The sequence below is a fragment of the Acinonyx jubatus genome, chromosome E4 (genome assembly GCF_027475565.1).
Source record: "Acinonyx jubatus isolate Ajub_Pintada_27869175 chromosome E4, VMU_Ajub_asm_v1.0, whole genome shotgun sequence".
Taxonomy (NCBI): Eukaryota; Metazoa; Chordata; class Mammalia; order Carnivora; family Felidae; genus Acinonyx; species Acinonyx jubatus.
In genome coordinates, this window is record NC_069395.1 from 59362817 (window position 1) to 59383422 (window position 20606).

Genomic DNA, 20606 nt, shown 5'->3' on the forward strand with positions numbered 1-20606 from the left:
TATTCTGGCATCAATAAGCAGATGGAAATGACTAAAAGTAAAATTTGAATTATAACTATTACATTAGATAATGAATCTTTGTCAGTTAATTCACATGATGTTCTAGATAAAGGAAATCAAGCTGAGAAAGGTATAATTAACTTGTGGCACCTTTTATGAATAATGGAAAACTAAGTAATTTGTTTGCACCATTTCTTCATTTTAAAAGAACTATTTCATTATTCCAGGAAGTTTGTGATTTTTCTTACATTCATTTCAAGATGTTTGTCTTTTCCAACAGGACATATATCCTACTGAAATTTTTTGTAAAGCTCTGCTTTCAAAATTGTTTCAGAATGAAAGTCTCCCTCCCTACCCCCATGAGCTAAAGACAAGAGAAAGAGTAGAATGTAGCTAATCTTATCATAAGTGAGACAACAGTAAGTTTGTGAAGTAGAGAAGCAATGATTACAATCATACTTACAGAATTAGTAAATTAATGTGCTTTATTTGGTATTATGATGTGACGAAGAATGATTGTATAGTTTTAACACACACTTAATGTACCTCATACTACCAATCTTTTTTTTTTTTAACTTCTAAATAGAATACACTAGTGCTCCTCCATCCCCCATTATATATAAACAAAAACAAAGGAAATTGCAAACAACCAGTGATAAAAGGTGAGAAACAGTAGGGGAAGAAAGCACATTTGTGAAAGAATTTAAAATCACATGTTTAAAAAAATAAATACTATTTCTGCGGGTAATATTGCTTGAGTGGTATTTTACCAAAGCCAAGATTGCATAACAAATGAGTTGAAATGGAAAATTAATCTTTCGTGCAAAATAAAGACAAAATGAAGGAAAGAAAGAAAAGGAATGTTGGTTCCAATTGCTTCATATAGCATGTAACTGTTCATTTGTCATGGGAGAGAAAATATTTAATCAGTCCTGAAATGATGCACACACACTTTATCATGTTTAGTGACTTTTAGAGTGTCAGTTTGTAAAGTGTTTATCCAAGGAATGGACTTCTGGCACATGGATAAAATGAAAAGTGAAATGTTTAGTTCATAATAGGCATATTTTCCAGAATCTTTCTGAGTAACTATCCGGAGATGAATAGAAAGACTACAGGTCTGTGTTTATCTGGCTTATGCTGGCAGACCAGGCAGGCTCCAGCCTGGTGTTAAAACTGAAGTGACACGGAATGTCTTTTGCAAAAACCCCCAAACAATTACATCATTCTCTTGACAATATTGATAAAGTAAAACAAAGTTGGAGTTTGTTATTTTCCGATTTGAATTTCTCAGTTAACTGCTTCAAATCCTGCCAGAAAGTTTACCATTTGGAGGCCCCTAGGAGGAAGATTCCTAGGATCAGTGGTAAGAAGCTGTGTTCCATACCTTTCCCTTTCAGGCCAGGCGGCAAAGTTTAGGTATGGCACTTTTCCTTGTACAAAGGGATTTTCTTCTGTGGCTGCATTATTTAAATGTCTATAAAATCCACTGATTTTCAATAATGCGGGAGCCTGTGACACCTGGTACAGATTTGCTGACCTTTGTCACTTATAAAAAATACTCTGAGGTATTGGTCTCTCCTGAAGGTTTTTGTGAGCTTTTGTGTGTTCTGAATAGAAGGATTTTAGGAACTTCTCCCTCAGAGTTTGTTATGTTTCTTCTCAACTTTGGTTGCTAATTGTGAAGGGAAAAAAATACGTCACAGAATTACTGCCCTTTTGTAGAGTTTTGTTTTCAAAATAGAAACTCTTCCGTGTTGTGTAGCGTTGAAAAGATCTTCTCTATTCCAATGTTCAAAAATATGTTTGGGCCTTGTATAGACTAAAGTTTTTCCAGGAGCTACATTCTCTAACTTGATAGAAGTTAAAACTCCCAAAGTTTTATCCTCTCTCACCAAGAAGAAGACTAATGAAACCACCACAGTATCATTGGGGATTGGGATGGCTATGTTCTTACAGGAGGTGGGAAGGGCGAAGACAATTCAAGAAGGACAGGATATGCTATTTTGACAACTGTTTTACATTTATATTTTAGAAAATTAAAATTAGAAATGGTAGCAGTTAATTTAAGTTAGCAGGTGTATTTAACAGTAGTATCGTGACGAAAATCCACTGGGGTTGAGAAACTATGTTTCTACAACAGCAGCTTCTAGAAAAAACAGTCGACAAAAATGAATCTAAAATCACTTTCAGGGAGAGGAACCAATTTTCTGAGTAGAACGAACCAAGAAAAAATGGAAGCATTCTAGGTGACTTCATACATATACACATTTCATAAGGCAACTTAAATCTGCTTTAAAAGATAGTCATTAGAGGGCTCACTTCATTACCTGATAGAGAACTACCTTAAATTGTTAACACCGCCAAAGGGATATCCCTAAGAGGCCTGGAGTCCAAGGTAAAGGTAAGCAACCTCAGAAAGGGTGGGAATGAGACAGGTATAAGTGCGGGTTCCCATCCCTGGCCATGTGTGTAGTAGAGAAGTTAATAAATCCAGGTTTACTCCCACCTCCCCCCCCCCCTTTTTAAAGTTGTCTAATTTAGGCAAACTTATTAAAACTTTCTGTAGCTCTGTTTCCTCATTTCTAAAATGAGAATAATAGAACAGTGCCTAGCACGGAATAAGCATGAGATAATTACTTGATGTTATTGTTACTTCACGACGTTTATCTTAGTGACCTGTTAATAGTGGCTCAAGTTTGAATTTTCTCTACAGTGATTATTGCAAATTCTCAAAAGGGTGAACCTGATTGACTCCTAGACAGGTTGGCATTGGGGGGCCCCAGCATGGCTATGGATGAAGCAAGTTTTCTAAAGTCAATAACCAGCAATATATGGGGGTACCTGGGTGGCTCAGTCGGTTAAGCATGTGACTTAGGCTCGGGTCATGGTTTCGCAGTTCATGGGCTCAAGCCCCGTGTCGGGGTCTGTGCTGACTGCTCAGAACGTGGAACCTGCTTCAGATTTTGTGTCTCCCCCTTGCCCCTCCCCCACTCACACTCTGTCTCTCTCTCTCTCTCTCTCTCAAGAATAAATAAATATTAAAATTAAAAAATAACCAGCAATATATGAAAATGAAGGTTGAAAAGAGATAATTTGGTGAATAGTGAATGAGCTTTTATAAATTGATTTTTTTTATGTGTGTGAGAACTTCTACATTATAAAACATATCATCTTATTTTTTATTGCCTACTGTTGCTTGTATTGTTTACTGTTGCAAACATATATGTTTGCAGAGAGTGTCAAGGAGGAAGAAACAACTACCTCTAGGCCCATGGCAAGCTCATTAGTATTTCTGATCTTGGTTTTCTTCATTTATTATGATAAGTAATTGTGATCCTATAAATATTGTATTTAACACGGTAGCTAAACATGCAGTATGTGTACAATAAACACAGCCTTTTCCCAGAGTATATGCATTTTTCTACTTTTCAAACAGCAGTTTCTTTTAATGGTTCACAGTTTTCCACAGTTCCTTCCTTCCCCAAATAATATCAACTCATCTGGGTGAGACCACAAGGTCACACTCCTACTCCTGGTCACACAGTCTCCTAAACAGAAACATTAGCATATTTGCAATGAAAATATATTTTAATCCCTCTGGTAATACTGTGGTATGGAAATTAGCATCTATACCCATTTCTGAAAGAGTAAGATTATTATTGGCACATAAAACCCTAGATTAGCATGAACAGATGTAGGTTTTGCATTCTACTTCTGGAAAGTTGCCAACCCTGACTGTATATTATTTAGCCCACTAAAACAGTTCCCAAAGTAACTGGGGATTATTTTTAAATGTTATGAAAATATATCCTTACAAAATAATTCATAAAGTCTTTTTTATTTGTTTTTGTTTGTAGTTTTTACATTGTTTAGCAATAACATCATGAGTCTTTCTGGGAAGAAATTCATGAATTGATCAAAATTCTTTGATTTGAGGATATTGAAATCAAGTTAAAGAAAATGAGAATAAGTGACATGGTTTTCAAGATTAATTTTAAACATGCATGAGAAACTAGACCAGAAGATTCTTGACTTTGAGTTAGTCACAGTAAAGAATCCACCAGGAAGAGCATGTAGGATGAAAAAGGTGATAAATGATCAGAAAATAATTTTAATAAATAGAAAAAAGGAGAAAACCAGAAGCTGGAGATGGTAAAGACATTGCAAACACTATTATTGCATTTTTAAATTTTATTCTAGGGTGTTGTGAGTATCTAATAGAGTATCATAACCATATTACTTTTTTTTTATGACCTGAAATATAGACGTCACTCTTTTAAAGTTGATTTTAATTTCAAGCACTCAATGACAGTTGAAAGCATGGCTCCATATTGGTAATAGAGATACTTTGTAGTCGGTTATTTAGAGAACGTAAAATATTGGCCCATTAAAAATAAGAACCAGAAAATCATTGTTTCTAACATTTCAACTGTGAATCACATTTCTGGTTTAAACAAAAGAAAAAAAGATCAAAACCCCTTTGTACCTTCAAGTCCACACTCTAAAACTGGGCTGCTTTTGCTTCTGAAATCTCTCAGATCCTCCAGTCATGTCTCTGGGGAAACAGAACCTTGTAGGTTGACATATTTTCAAAATCTGTGTTAGGTACCTTTTAATTTTCTATTCTTACTTACAAACATATAATGTAGATTTCATTTTTTTTTCAAAACTCATGCAGCTTATCTTTCTTTTTCCGTTTAGTTATATCCCATATGTTCCTGATTAGATAGGAATAAATTAAGATAATATTCCAAACTTCTCAACTGTATGTGAAATATGTGTGTTGTCACCTCTGCTATTTTAAGTGGCTAAGTCATGTTCTCAGATATGGGCTTACAACATTTCAACCTCATTTTAAAAGCAACCTCTATAGTTTGGATATATATTTGCATGGGGCATTTTACATTTCCATACTGATGAAAGGCTTTTCATACACAGGGACTATAGGAAATGTGAGGTTCTGTTTTAATGGGTTATGAGACTTAAATTCCTAATATAAATACTTGCAGGCAGGGGAGCATCCCTTCCCTGTCCTTCCCAGTAACTTGTACAAACACAGTTATTCAGCATTGTAATAGCTGTGTAAACCCCATAAATTATCTTGCATTATAGGATTTAATAAAAAGTGCCCAGACAATAAGGAAGACAAGTAGCAAGAGGCTAAATAGTGATAAATGTCTTTATTGGTTTGCTAAACCTGCAGTTGTTAAATATTATATTGATTTAAGACACTTGCATCCGCCCCCCCCCCCCATAATCTGGTATGTAGTTCAAGGTCAGAATGTACTAGCAGTATGCAGAAATGCATACCTAAGTAATTTTTATGCTAATTTTTAAAGGAGTAACTACCTACTCTATTACTATTTTGACCACAAATTTTAAAAAACTAATTTTTAAGAAAGCTAAAGGTCAGAACTCAGAACCTTATAGTTTATTTCAAGTATAATGTTTAGCATTTGATGCAGAATAAATTTAGTGATATTAATTATAATATTTAAAAGACAGTGAGTGAAGGATGAGATATCCTGCCTCCCCAGTAATGGCATATAATTTAGGGAAAAAAGAGAAAGTCTGCAGCTAGCTGATATGCAATATATAAGATACTGACATTTAGAAAATAATTATTTCTCAATTCCATTCTTAAAAAGATATTCTTAGGTCCCAGCTTAGAAGCAAAATACTACCGTCAACGTTTTTTTGTTTGCAATTTTTTACTGGGTAAATTTAACAACCTGAAAAATTGACAGTCAATGACAGAGCAGCAAAATGAAGACATTATGAAATAATGAAACAAGGTCTTAGAATTCAGATGGGAAATTAACCTTAGGATAATAAGGTCTTGCTGGAAGTAGATACAGATTTCTAAAATTCTGCCTCAGGTCACCCACCAAATAAACTGCAAAAGGATTAAGTAAATAAACACTAAAACTGAAACTTTAATGAGAAGAAAATATTTGGAAATATTTATAGGGTTTAGAATGGGGAAAAGTTTGTAAGCATCATACCCTCAGAATATCAATGTTTATTTTTGTTACTTATTTCTAAGTGAATCATTGTTTGTTGGTGTTCTACTAAGTAACAAATTACAGAGGATACATAGTAGTCAAGTTAGTTTAGGAAAGTGTTTCCAGCTTATTGTTGTCCTCCTATTTTTCCAAGAATATACTTCCTCTCTAGTTCATTTCACTTTTTTGTTAACTTTTATTTCTTTTTGTTATAAGTGTAGACATAGTTGAAAAAGTCAATTAGTACCACAAGGCTTATAACAAAAAACAGCAGCCTCTACCCTGCCCTCCCCTATTCCCTCTTACACTTCTCTTAGCTGTTTCCTCTGATATTTTCTGCCATATTTCTCAATCATATCCTGTATTGCTATGTCATTTTTCATTAAGTTAGCCATTATCTACTAACTTACAATAATGGTAGATGAGCTTTTAGTTCACTCTTATCCCCATCCCATTTTTTTTATTCATCTAACCTGCATATTGCAAATTTTAGTTGAATGTTAGTGTTTGCTTAATATCACTATTTCAGTATTATTTATTGCACTATCAGATTGTGTGGTATGGTTGTTTCTTAAATGGTTTTAATTTTTTTTCTTGAAGCTTAGAATTTTTTTCATTTGCTTAGTTTTCTCTGAGCTTATTTTTAATTATTCTCAAATACTCAACCATATGTCCAAAGCCCCTCCCAACACTATTTTCCACATGGTCAAACATGTCTAACAATCCATGTCATTTATTTTTATTTTCCTCCTTGAGCTCTTCATCCTCTTGATGCACCCTGTGTGGGTTTCTTTGAGGCTGTTGCTCAGATATCATCCTGAGTTGGCCGTCAGCTACTCTCCTTTGTGGGATAGCTCTCTCTTAGACTTTGTGTTTTTCTTTCTTTTGGGTACCCACCTCCCTTTTTGGAAGAGGGAGTACATCCTACAGTACATACTTTTAGAACAGTTGTCTACAGGATGATGTTTTCAGACATGCAATTTCTCAAAAATGTATTCTTTCCTCACTCTTAATTGATACTTTATCTAGGCGTAGAATCCTAACTTGAAAATCATTTTCTCTTAGAAACTCAAAGTCATAATTTCTTTCTCTTCTACATTTCAGAAGTCTTATATATATTCTTATCTGCAGGCAATCCTTTTGTGTTTGATCTGTTGTTTTTCTCACAGGAACACTTAGGGTTCTCTCTGTTGTGGTGTGAAAGTACACATCTTGGGCCCTTGCATGTGCCTTTTTTACTCTGCTGGAAAGTTGGTGAGTTTTTTTTCTATTTGTTGTGTCATCTGCTGTTCTGGGGTTGGTCTAGAAGGATCCTCACATTTCTGATGGGGGGGACTAAACTGAGATGGGGATAGAATGAAAAGCTTGAGGTGTGTATAAGTCAACCAGTAGAAATGACAAGCATGTGGTTCAGTGTTTGGGTCTGAAGCTCAGCACGGCTGGAGGGTGTACTTTATATGTCATCAGTGTGGCATACACTAGAAGAGGAAACCATGAGAGTATGTAAGATCACCGAGAGACGGTGCCCCCAAAGATCAGTGGCCTGAGACCAAAGCCACAGAAAAATACTACATCTGCAGTGCTACTAGAGGAAAGGGAGCACATGATGGAAAGAGGTCAACTCAGAGCAGTAAGAAAAAGATAGGAGAGCGTTATGTTACAGAGGTCTTGGTAAGACAAAGGTGGCAGGAAAGCCCAGCAAAAATTATGAGGTATGGCTAAAGACAAAATATCTGTTCATTTTAGTGATGGGAAAACAATTTGTACTCTTATCAAAAATAGTTTTATTTGAGTTTTGACCCAATTTAGTAATTGGGTCAGAAGCTGTATTGCAGTGGGCTAAAGAGAATAAGAAAGTTGAAACTGAGGCTAGGGTGCTTTTATCAGAAGTTTGCAAAAGGACAGAAAGAGAGAGACTATCTGGAATATAGATGGGAGTATGTGGCCAATTTTTCAAGTAACTTTTGATTGCTGTGCCTGAAGATACAGATATATCTCCATAACTGGAGAGAGAGTCTACATTTTAGGGTAGACAATTATTACAATAGCAACAAAACAGAAGAAAGCTATGATCTAATTGCTGGCAGGTGTGAGGGAGTTGGAATCATGGAAGGAGTTGAGTAACTATGAGTGATGTCATGAACTTCAAAAAAGGTGTGGCTCAGGATGGGAACGAGTGGTTGGAAAGGGCACTACAGGACAAGAAATAAGGAGACTCCCCCTCTCGACTTCCTGAATTTGGAAGGGTTTGGAGACAGGGAAATGTGAGGATTCCACCAAAGAACATTATGGGTGACATAGTATCATCTAGTGAAAGCTGTACTTTTATTAAGAAAAAGACAGCAACTAAACATATTGGAGAAAGAAAGTGTGGGACTATAAATATGACTCCCCACCCCCAAATAAGCAGGAATCCAGAGGGCTTGAGAATAGAGCGGGTAGAGCCAGTCAGTGGTGAGTGTTGTGGAACTCTAATCCATGGGGACATAGGTACAAGAAGACGAAAGGGAGTTGAGGTTTGAGGGGCTTATACTGAGGAAGACAGTCTTGTCTGTCAGTGATGAAGAGTGAACTGGAGGTTCATAATAGCAGCACAAGAACTGAGAGCTTCCTTGGCCAAATTGTTTTAATGGTGAGTGCTAATAGGATGGCCATGGTTCATCATGGAATATGGTACCTCATCCTCTGCAACTTGACCTCTTGAATTTGTTGGGCTAAAGATGGGCCTAGAAATGGCCAAGAGAAGTGGGTCCTGACTGGTATTATTGGAAGAAAAAGGGCAGGTTTCCTCTGGATGAGAAAGAACGGGAGAACAAGTAGGTAAAGAAGTTATCTTCAGGCTGGACAACACAACAGAGGAAGGCTGTCAGAGTTACCCAGTGCTTCTGTTAACCTTACAACGAAGGCATTTTTTTTTCTGAATGTTCAGAAATCATAGGAGATAGGCCACATAAAAATGGGCCAAAAATGATATAATATTTCTTTCTGTTAAAACTGCATGAGTGTCTTCGGAAATGTCAGGAGACCAAAGAATCTATTCAGCTCACAAATATTTCTATGATAGTGCTTATTTGCCACCTCAGCAACTGCCATGAGGCTTCTTTCTCACTCTTATAAAAAAGGCGTTCCAGGGGCACCTGGGTGGCTCGGTCGGTTAAACGTCCGACTTCAGCTCAGGTCATGATCTCGCAGTTCATGCGTTCGAGCCCCGCATCGGGCTCTGTGCTGATGGCTCAGAACCTGAAGCCTGCTTTGGATTCTGTGTCTCCCTCTCTCTCTGTTCCTCCTCCACTCGTACTCTGTCTACTTTCTCTCTCAATAAATAAATAAATAAATAAATAAATAAATAAATAAATAAATAAATAAATAAAGTTAAAAAGAAAAAAAGGCATTCCACTCAGTGTGACAATGCTGTGCAACATTATTGGGCTAGCTCAGAGATGTATCTGAGCACCGAAAGCACATTTTTCAAATACCACATAGTGTTTATTATTATTTTCTTTCTCCAGCCTCAGATTTCTCAATTTAACTCAGTGAAATTTAGGTTTCCAAGGACCTGCTTGTGAAAGGAACTTTGTAACATGTCTGATTACTGTTGTCACAGAAATGAAAGTTATAGCTTCTCTACTAAGACCAGGGATGGGAGGGCTTGGGGACTTTAGCCCACCGCTTCTCACACTATTCTGGTGAGAAAAGGTTAGGGGGATTACTAGTGCCCTTTTTGCAGGCGAGGAAACGGAGAGAATTTTATTTCTGTTAAATTACTTCCCCTGTATCAAGGAGAGAACTAACACAAAGCCAAGAATGGAATTGAAGCCACTTTAAAGGTTAGCCATTAAGTGTTGAAAGTAATCTGTTACATTTGGGGCACCTGGGTGGCTCATTTGGTCGGGCATCCAACTTCGGCCTAGCTCATGATCTCTCTGGTCCTGAGTTCTGGCCCTGCGTCAGGCTCTGTGCTGACAGCTTGGAGCATGGAACCTGTTTTGGATTCTGTGTCTCCTTCTTTCTGCTCCTCCCCCACGCATACTCTGTCTCCGTCTCTCTCAAACATAAATAAACATTTAAAAAAAGTAATCTGTTATGCAATTGCAGCATTGAGTTATGACAGTTTAAAGCCAAAATGAACTGGTGTTTGTGGGCATTTTTGCTGCTACTTAATTTTGCCAAATAATAGCCTATATTTCTTGTTATGTTCCTGACTTGCCGATTGATAGCAATATATATTAAAATGCTTTGTGAATTGTATGGTGAAATATAAGTCTGAGATATTTACGCTGATATTATTTGCAAGTGTATGTGCTGTTGTTACCTTTAATTATGTCAGTGAGAATTCAAACAGACGAAATAACTAAACAGCACTTGTAATGCTCATGTGAGTCGATTATTTTGACTGTGTCAAGAGGACCTTGCTTCTAAAAGTGGAGCCCACCTAATGTAGTGCAGATGTTGAAGACTGATGGGAAATCTGTTACATTTCAGAAGAACTTGCTTGTCTCTATGTATTCTATATGTCTACTGAAAATTGCGTCTCAGAACCAATATCTGGAATTAGAAATGTCACCCTTGTTCTGAGAAATAGCATCAGCGTTGATATAGCATAGTAAGATTTTTGTCCTGTTGACCACAAAGCACTCTGTTCTGAGAAACAGCTGGAAAAAGAAAAGTTTAATGCCGAAGTTTTCACCTGACCTGGGAAAAATCCATCTGATGTGTGTTAATGATTCCTATCATATTGATTCCACACCGTATCTCCGCTATCTGCATGAAATTGAAAGTGTCAGTGTTTTAGATACCTTAGCTTCCCAATGGACAGGTATGTGTGATATACCTAGCAGACGGGGTGATGAGCATTTCATGCGAAGTAGACTTGAAGTCTGCAGTGTGGTGCAGTCCGTACTTACGGAGTGGGTAATGCAAGTGAGTTCTGGGAGAACTATAAGAACTGTGAAGTGCATTAAGGTACGTGCCTGCCCTCAACACCAGCATGAGATTGTCCGACGCAAGAAATGCTTCCCCCCAACACCCTTGGTCCGTGGCTTCTCCAGCCTCCTGAAATTTCTGTTCTCCCTTTTTGCTGCTCTGCCCCAGTTTTTCTGCCCGCTCTCAGGTTCATAGAGTATATCCCCTCGACCGGAACCCTTTCTTCTTTCTGTTACAGGGAGCTGCTTCTTGTATGCCTGTCTTCCCCTTTTCTTCTACTTAGAGGAAATGTCTTTTCCCATCAGACAGCTCCTCTGGATCCTTTTACTGCCTGGTTTCACCTGCTCCCTTACAGCCATTCATGTTCCCACTTCATTATTATCATAAAATATCTGCTTAAAAACACAGGAACGAAAAGTGGTCTCTTGCCTCTACATCTCTCTATCACCATCTGTCTCCATATTTGTGTTCCTTTTATAACAAATGTTACTTGGGTTGTGCCGTCTTTTACAATTTCATGGCCAGTCCCTTAGGGAGGTTGTCTACTTTATCATGCTTTCAAAAGAACTAGGTATTTTGGTTTATTGAGTATCTCTTTTCCTGCCCTTTTAGTGGGGGTGGTGGTGTTGGTTGGTTTACTTTCTACTTCACCCATTTCTACTCCTTAATTATCCCTTCTTCCTACAATCTATGTGTTTTTCTGGATTTATCATTGAATGAATAATTCATTTATTTTAAATTTTCCTTCTTTTTAAACCATATATTTACAGCTACAGCTTTGTGTTTAAGCTCTACTTTAACTACATCCCATTAGTTTTCAAATAAAATAGTTTTTATTGCTGGTAAGTTATAAGATGTTTATTATTTCCTCTTCAAGCAATGAGTTTTTATGTGTGTGCTCATTATATTTGTCTCAAATATATGGGTTTCATTTGTTTTGCTTGCAGTAATTTTCTATTGATTTCCAGTTAATTGCAATGCAGTCGGAATCTAGTCTGTATAATGGTCTTTAAAACTCCAAAGAAGTCCAAAGACTTCCTTTTTTTATGTAGTGTGTATCTGTTTTTAGTAGATACTCATATATTCTTATACAGAATCAAACATGTTGTGTGTGTGAATCTATAATTTGCCACTTCTCAAATTCACATTGTTTCACATTTTATATCCTGAAACCAGGAATACGTCTCACAGTTGGCTGCGTTTTATGATTGGTGTGGGCCTGTCAGCTTCTTCCAGAGGGCATTTGCATTTGTTTTCACCAGTCAACTGAGGGCACTGTCAACCCCAAACCACTTTAAATTAAATTCTCCGCTTTTGTTTGAGGTTGTTTATTTGTTTTATGAGACGTGGTAGTGTGAATTCACATAGAAACCTTGCATAATTTCTGTCTGGCTTATAATTCCAATTTTCAAAGGAGTTTTGTGTTTTGTTTTGTTTTGTTTTGTTTTGTTTTATTTCATCTGTTTACCTAGTGCTTGAGTTGAGACAGTAAATTTCCTTACTGTCTCTTTCTGCATTGGGGGTTCTTTCTCATTCTCTTCTCCATGAGCAATTTGGTATCTTGATTTATGATGCGTAGGGACAGTGGAGAGGGACTCTTCTTTTAAGACTCCTCATATTGGTCCATTTTTCTTTATTGGTGCTACATAAAATAATGTTACTTTTTTTTCAAATTTGTGGTATGTTAAACTCGTGAAATGTAGCATATTTTTTAAATAAAAATTGATTATATTTATTAAATCTACATCATTACTAACTTTTAGAAGGCTGCTTTATAATCTCCCATTATAATTGTGGATTTTCCAGTTTTATCTTTTAATTCTATAATGTTTTTAAACTATATATTTTGAAACTGTGTGATTTTTATCCTCTTGGTGGAATGTTTGGATTTTTTTTTAAGTTTATTCTGAGAGATAGAGAGCACTTGAGCGTGTATGTGTGTGCTCATATGAGCAGAGGAGGGCAGAGAGAAAGGGAGAGGGAGAGAGAGAACCCCAGGCAAGTTCCCCATTATCAGTGCAGAGCCCAACACAGGGCTCAAAGCCACAAACCGCGAGACCATGACTTGAGCCAAAATCTAGAGACATATGCTTAACTGACTAAGCCACCCAGGTGCCCCCTTTCTCTCTCTCTCTCTCTCTCTCTCTCTCCTTTTTAAAACAATTTTTCTGAGATAGTTTGGTTTAGACATGTCTTTTGTAAACATTTATCTAAAATTTTATTTTAATAGCCATTCTGAAAGACTTTCTTCAATGGGTAATTTAAATTCTTTTATATGTTACGATTATTGATATATTTTGATTTCTTACTACCAATTTAGTAGTTTTCGGGCTTTTTGCCTTTTTTTCTTTTCTCCTATCTCCCACTAGATGGAAAAGTTTTCTTTATTCTACCTTTTGATCCTTCGCTAGATTAGAATTTATAGATTTTATTTCTAGTATTTTGGTGGTTACCTTTAAAATATGTTTTCTACAGGGACTGAAGTCTTTTATTTCTGTGCCCAACAATTCAAGGAATAGTTTGCTCTTATTTTCTTGTTGTCTTAAATTTTAGTGACCAATTTTTAAGCACAAAAATCAGTGATCATTTAAGAATTACTATTTTATTAAACAAATAATTTTATCTACTGAATCTTTCTTCTTACAACTGTTTCCCCTCTTCTGGGTTAACTTTTCTTCTTCCTGAAGAATGTAGTTCTTCCAGTGAAGGTATCATGAGGACTTCTTTGTCCCAGGAGGTGCAGAGAAGTATGTTTTTAAATTTCCAAATGTAAGGGATTTTTGAAGTTGTCTTTTTTTTTCCTGCCATAATTACATAAAGATTACATAAAAGAAGACTGCCTCCTTGAGAGTAAATCTTTGAATTTTTTGAGACTAGCTTTATGGCCCAGAGGATCAATATGTACAAAACTACCAGCTGAATTTGAACGTGGTATTTTAGGATTAAACACAGTACTCCATATTCGCTTATCATTTTAAACTGAGTCAAAAATTGTTTAAACATTCAATTATTTTACTAGATTTTGTTTCTGTTTCAGTTACTGACAATGGGTAGTAAAGACTTTCATGGTAGATATATCCATTTCTTCTTATAGCTCTGATATGCTTGCTGGGTGTATTATTTTGCATGTGTTTTTGTTTTCTACATACACATTTGAAGTTGCTTTTTATTATTCCGATAAATTAAATCTTGTTTTCAATGCTATGGTTTTTTTCTGGTAATGTTTTTTTTTGCCTAAATTTGTATTTTGTCTGACCTTAATATAAGTATACATCAGCTCTGTTGGTTAGCATTTATTTGTGATGATACTTCCACAGTTCACTTTCAACCTTTCTATATCCTCATGGACAAAGAATCCAATTTACGTATTATTTCTACTGCCCTAGTGTAGTCATCCCATTTGTGTGCTCAGGGAGAGTGGGTGATTGAACTTTATACTTTAGCCAGGATTCTATTATTACCTGGCCCTGTGAGCTCCTGCACTGGTGGAGGTGGCCATGGTGAAGCTGTGGGTGTCTGCTCAGATCCTGTGTCTCATAATCTTCAAAATGTTTGCGTATTTCCCTTTACCCAATGTACAGCCAGCTGAGTGATGGCTGCAGGTTCCTTTGGGGAAGGACTAAGGGAATCATTACAGTATATACTTGCCACAGTGTTTCAGGGTTCTTCCTCACAGGGTTCATTCATCCCTTTGGGCTCTGGATCCAAAATTGGGTCACTTCTAGCAACTGAGCAAGGGATCTTGACTTTTTATTGCAGCCACTACCCCTCTCCTCCTAGTCCTCTTTTCCTGTCCTTTTCTTTGTTGTAGATGTCAAGCGGTGCCCTTGTTTTCCCCCTGAGGATTCCATGATCTATTAACCATCTCCACCCTCCATGCAGGTCAAGATTCCTTATCTGCATCTTGCCTTGCCTGTTACCATGGTAATTATGGTCCCCAGGCTTCTGGACATTGAGCCTGACCATTTGGCCTCTGTTCCTTCAGGGGTCTATTATCTCCATGAATTTTAATGGGTTCAAGGTGTGACCCCATTCTCCTGTCTTTCCCAACCTACAAGAGAAGAGCCCCATCTGAACTGTTCAGTGATGCCAGTGCGCCTGTTACTAGTGCCTTGTCCTCCCATGGAAAAATCCTTTGCTCACTTTTTTTGACACATGCAGTATATATGGACATGCTCTCTGCTCTCAGCCTCTTTATTCTCTTCTCTGCCTTTTGCCAGGGCAGCTCACCATGTCTGCTTTTCTCTGCATTGGCCATCACTCACCCTAGGCCTAGAAGAACCACTGCCTGATTCCTGCCACTGCATGAAAGCTTTCTTACAGCTTCTTGATTGTATAATCTCTTTTTTCTCTTCTCAGGTCTATCACTTCTCTAGCTGGGTTGTGCTGGGATGTCACCTTAATTATTATACTAGCAGCCAAGGGAGGAGCCAAGGCAGCTTCTGAGGGCACCATTTTATTTTATTTTATTATTTTATTTTATTTTATTTTATTTATTTTTTGCTTTTGCAGTGTCTTCTAGCATAGGGAAGTGCTGGGAAGAGTGGGATACTTCTTCAAACTTTAAAGAGTTTTAAGGATCTGTAGAGGTAACCATCAGATGTCTCCATCCCTTGTTTTAGGATGCAGGTTTTCCCAGCCAGGGCTCTGACTTTAGCTTAGCAGACCTGGTTTCTCTGAGTACTGAACTGTCTCTGGAGCTCTGCAACTCTAATTCTTAGGTCTTCTTTCAGTTGCTTGGCTGTGTCTATCATTTCATTGCAGGAGAAAATGGCCTCTTTCTAAGCTACCCAGCAGGCTGTCTAGCAGTCTTTAACTGCTTATTAATGCCCTCTTTCTTTCCTTATCCCTCCGTAGGGTGTCCATCCAACTTTTTTTTTTTTTAATTCAAGTTAGTTGACGTACAGTGTAGTCATGCTTCAGGAGTAGCACCCAGTGATTCATCTCTTACATATGACACCTAGTACTCATCCCAGAAAGTGCCCTCCTTACTGCCCATCACCTATTTAACCCATCCTTCCACCCACCTCCCCTACAGCAACCCTGTGTTTGTTCTCTGTATTTGAGTCTCTTATCATTTGCCTCCCTCTCTGTTTTTATCTCACTTAACAGTAGTCAGCCACCTTCTGTGTGCTATTGTTCTCACCATATAATCATCGTATAATCAATAGCTTGAATCATCACACCTGTGAAGACACTCCCACACCAGGGCATTTTCTTAGGCTAACTGTGGCGATAATCTTTGCAACTCATGGCCTTCACTGCATCAGGATCTGTCTGTGCCCCACATACCACTCAGGACAGTGGCATGGTGAGTGAACCTATCCCAGAACCTCATCTCACTGCTTGTTTTCTCAGGCAATTTGTAGCCCTACTTATGTTATTTCAGGTTCTCTAATAACCTGAATCAGGTACTAAGACTAGATTTATTGGGAAAACTAGGAAGGGAGCCAGAAGAAGCTGGGACAGCTGTTAGACACGGATGTAGGTCCAACCCTCATGGAGGAGAGGGAAGGAAGAAAACATGGATCAGGAAAGTCCGAGGCTGCAGTGCAGTTACAAGAAAGTTTTGGCAAAGCCAATAGAGTTCTTCAGCCAGTTGCCCTTTAGAGGAGTCTTGTATCCTAGGATTGCACCTGCATCAATATCTCTGTCCTGCCTACTCACTAGCTGGGGGCAACTGTTGGACCTCTCTGCAAGTAAAGTGATTGCCTTGAGAGCATGCATCTGAGGGCCCTTGGTCATTTTCATTCTCTGTAGTTGGATATCAGGGAGATTTGAAAAATGTATACTTAGGGCAGCCATAGAAACAATACATTTTATTTCTCTTATTTTTAATGATTTCCTTTAAATTAAAAAATATTAATTTGTTTAATATTGTTACTTCTTTTCAAAATAGCATAACAACCTTCAAATTATTTCTTTTCTTACCACCATCTCACAAGTTGTTGATCAATTATTTTAGGTCTTTTGTGTGTGTGTGTGCGTGTGTGTGTGTATACGATGTGACATCTGTGCTAAGGTTCTTTGTTTTTTGGATCTTTTGGTCATATATATGTTCAATTGTTCCTGCACCATTTGTTAAAAAGACTAGATTTTCTCCACTGAGTTGACTTTGTTTCTCTGTAAAAAATCTGTCGACTATATTTATGTGAGTCTACTTCTGGGTGCTTTGTTCTATTTCATTGATATATGTGCCCACTCTTTGACTGATACCAGGCTGTCTTGGTTACAGTAGCTTTATAGTAAGTTCCTGAAATTGGAGAGTATGGGGGTCTTCAACTTTTTTTCCTTCAAAATATAATATATATATTATACATACATAATATATATATATTTAATTCAAAGTTTAATTGTTTAGTGCTGTTGGCATTGGAAATAATAGGAAAGCAATTGAGTTTTGCATATATTGACCTATATCCTTCAACTGTGCTATACTTGTTTATTTCATGAAGTTATTTTGTAGATTCTTTGGCATTTTCTATATAGATATATTCATCTGGAAATAAAGAGAGTTTTATATCTTCTTCCACTATCTGTATACCTTTTATTTCCTTTTCTTGTCTTATTGCATTAGCTAGGACTTCCAGTACAATGTTAAATAGGAGTGATAGGACATCCTTGCTCTATTCCCAAACTTAATAAGGGATTAGTCTTTGGTATCTGGGTGGCTCAGTCATTAAGCATCTGACTTTGGCTCATGTCGTGATCTCATGGTATCATTATTACTACATCAGGTGAGTTTGAGCCCCATTTTGGGTGAACATGAGCCCCACTTCAGGTGAGTCCCACTTCTCTCTCTCTCTCTCTCTCTCTCTCTCTCTCTCTCTCTCTTTCTGCCCCTCACTCACTTGTGCCCTCTCTCAGAAAAAAAAAAGGCATTAGTCTTTTCACATTAAGTATGATGTTAGCTGTAGAGTGTGTTTGTAGATGTTCCATATCAATTTGAGGAAGTTCTTTATTCCTAGTTTTCTGAGAATTTTATTACAAATGATGTTAGATATTTTTCAAATGCTTTCTCTACATCATGTTATATCATAGATTTTTTTAAACTTGTTGATGTGATAGATTACATGATTTGATTTGAATCTTGAACACACTTTGCATAATTGGAATAAATTTTACTTGGTCATGGTGTATACTTCTTCTTATTCATGTTGAACTCTATTTGATAATATTGTATTGAGGACTTTTGCCTCTGTTCAAGAGATATTGGCCTATAGTTTTGTTTCTTGTGATGGCTCCTTCTTGTTTTTGGTATTAGATTAATGCTGGCTTCATAGAATGAGTTAGCAATTGGTTCTTCTGCTTCTACTTTCTGGAAGATACTGCAGAAAATTGCTATCATTTTTTTTTTCTTTAAATGTTTGATAGAATTTACCAGGGAAGCCACCTGGACCTGGTGGTTCCTTTTTTAAAAGGTTATTAAATATTGATTTAATTTCTTTAGTAGATATATATGCCTTCAGATTATCTATTTCTCCTTATGAGAGTTTTGGTAGTTGTGTCTTTCAAAGAACTGATCCATTTTATTTAAGGTATCAAATTTGTGGGCATAGAATTGCTCATAATATTCCTTTAAATGTACATAAGATTGGTAGTGATAACTCCTTTTTCATAGTTTTTATTTACTAATTTGTGTCTTTTCCTTTGCCTGGGTAGAAGTTAATCAATTTCATTGATCTTTTTTAAAAAAAGAAAGGAAATTTAAAACAACAACTTTTGGATTTATTTTCTTTATTGTTTTCTTGATTTCAAGTTCATTGATTTCTGTTCTAATTTTTATTATTTCTTTTCTTTTGCTTGCTTTGGGCTTAAATTACACTTTCTCCTGTAGTTTTCTAAGGTGGAATCTTATGTCATCGATCTTCGAACTTTCTTTTTTTCTTTTTTTTTTAAACCAATAGTCAGATGCTTTAAAAAATTTTTTTTAATGTTTATTTTTGAGAGACAGAGATAGAGCACGAGTGGAGGAGGGGCAGAGAGAGAGAGAGAGAGAGAGAGAGGAAGACATAGAATCTGAAGCAGGCTCCAGGCTCTGAGCTGTCTGCACAGAGATCGACGCAGGGCTCCAACCCAGAAACCGTAAGATCATGACCTGACCCGAAGTTGGACTCTTAACCATCTGAGCCACCCAGGCACCCCAAACTTTCTTCTTTTCTAATACGAACATGTAGTGCTATAAATTTTCATTTTACTTTCTATTTTAACTGCATCCCATAAATTTTGGTATGTTGTATTATCAGTTCAAAACATTTTCCAATTTCCCTTGAAACATTCTCTTTAATCTATGAATTATTTAGAAGTAATCTGAAGATTTCCCTGTTATCATTCAGTTACTGACTTCTAATTTAATTTCCTTGTGGTCAGAGCACATACTTGGTATGATTTCAATTTCTGTTTCTCCTTTTTTTAACGGTCAATAATTATGAGACAACATAGGAGTTTTATGTAAATTAAAACTGACGTCGGTATATCAATATCCTGATGACAGGAGGCTAATGCCAGAGTGGGGTAACCACCTTTACCTGTCCCTCTTTACTCATCTATGCAGTTTATCTCCCTTCATTCAAAAGAAACTTTGCAGTAGCTCCTGCCAAGAGAATTCCTCTCACTTTTATGGTACTAATGTTAACTTCTTAGCTTTGACAAATGTATTGTGATTGTATAAGAAGTTACTAATGTTAACTTCTTAGCTTTGACAAATGTATTGTGATTGTATAAGAAGTTAATTTTAGAAGAGGCTGGGGAAAGGCTATATGGGGAGTCTGTATATTATCTTTTCAACTTTCTATAAATCTAAAGTTAATCTAAAGTAAGGTGACGAATGAAATAGGTGATCCAAAGCTCCCATAATTGAGTTTCATGAAGGCAAAATGGAAATATTCTATTTTATTCCATTTGCATAGGTCACTGTAAGGAGTAAAAGAAAGGCTCTGTTAACAACTTCTCAGTTTCAAATGAAAGTAAGCAAGATAGTAGTGGATATTTAAGGACATGATGATAAAAATGGCTAAAAGTCATAGGTTTTTATTGGGGACCACTGAGAGGAGAAAGATGGAAGGGCAGTCTCTGAAACCTGATTTCAAAATGAGTGAGGACACAGAATTAAATTATAAAGCAACTATGCATAAGTAATGGTGTCTCTCAAGGAGTCTGCGTGGCTAAGAGGAATATTTTTGAATGGAAAAATCTGTATGTACTTTCAGAATCAGGAGAAAAAGCTGATCATAATAAGAGAGATATTAAATGCTGGAAATAGGAAACAATGGAGTGGATACCTTCCTAGAGGTAATAGTTGTAGGTAGGATAAAAACCATGCAGGTAAAGAACTTTGTCTTTTTAAAAAATGTTTATTCATTTTGGGGCGCCTGGGTGGCGCAGTCGGTTAAGCGTCCGACTTCAGCCAGGTCACGATCTCGCGGTCCGTGAGTTCGAGCCCCGCGTCAGGCTCTGGGCTGATGGCTCAGAGCCTGGAGCCTGTTTCCGATTCTGTGTCTCCCTCTCTCTCTGCCCCTCCCCCGTTCATGCTGTCTCTCTCTGTCCCAAAAATAAATAAATGTTGAAAAAAAAATTAAAAAAAAATGTTTATTCATTTCTAAGAGAGAGAGGGAGAGACATAGAGACAGAGAAAGAGATAGAGTGCAAGTGGGGAAGGGGTAGAGAGAGAGACAC

The 20606-nt window shown here is 36.9% G+C and overlaps 1 protein-coding gene and 1 long non-coding RNA gene across 2 annotated transcripts in view; both read left to right on the plus strand.

Moving 5' to 3' along the window:
- The window catches only part of FMN2 (formin 2), a 393129-nt gene that overhangs the window by 327165 nt on the left and 45358 nt on the right, over positions 1-20606 (plus strand). The gene's annotated exons all lie outside the window — the stretch shown is intronic.
- Positions 13394-20516, plus strand: LOC128313112 (uncharacterized). Its single transcript, XR_008293350.1, has 2 exons — positions 13394-19553; positions 19607-20516. It is a non-coding gene; the product is annotated as an uncharacterized LOC128313112 (long non-coding RNA).